Source organism: Brassica oleracea, chromosome C9 (assembly GCF_000695525.1).
Source record: "Brassica oleracea var. oleracea cultivar TO1000 chromosome C9, BOL, whole genome shotgun sequence".
NCBI classification, from domain to species: domain Eukaryota; kingdom Viridiplantae; phylum Streptophyta; class Magnoliopsida; order Brassicales; family Brassicaceae; genus Brassica; species Brassica oleracea.
Genome location: NC_027756.1, coordinates 29,569,650 through 29,570,399, shown reverse-complemented (window position 1 = coordinate 29,570,399; position 750 = coordinate 29,569,650).

The window sequence follows — 750 nt, the reverse complement described above, 5'->3', positions numbered from 1 at the left end:
TTAACTTGTCCAGCACGATACTCAAATGGCGTCTGTGGTCCTCCCTTAACTTGTCCAGCACGGTTCTACTCAAATTCTATTGTCCACCGAGTGAGGTAGGAGTTCCGTCCGAGTGGTGCGTTTTTTTTTTTTTTTTTTTTTTTTTTTTTTGAAACCCCTTTTTGAAATACTTAGAAAAACGTTCGGAAGAAATTCTTTTGAAACCCGGGTTTTCCTACTTCTACCCGACCTTTCCCTACCCACCCGGGACAGCACTGGGTGGGTTTAACCTGGCTCTGATACCAATTGTAACGGCTCTGGCCCGATGAACCTAATCAGATACCATAACCCAAACCTTTTCGTTCAAGAAAACTCTTATTAAAACTCAAATTGTCTTACATAAAACCGAACTCAACTATAAACTGAAATGTCAAATGAAAAATTAAGGGAAAAATGTTTAAAAAGAAAGGAGTCATAAATGAAAGACTCGAGAAAACTCTTACACCATACGGACATCTACTCCCGCTCTCTGTCGGCCATACCTGTAAAAAGAGGGGGTGAGTACAGAATACTCAGTGAGGGCAGGTTCTCGGAACCCACGATCTCAACTCAGGAAGAGCAATCAATCCCAAGTCATGAGCTAATAAGATCTATTACACAGAACCCCAACTACCCGACCATGAGCTAAAGACCCTACAATGCACGTTTTTATACCCGCCTCTCACGGTTGGCACACGTTCTTATCATCAGTGGGTAGCTCCTACTAGGCTT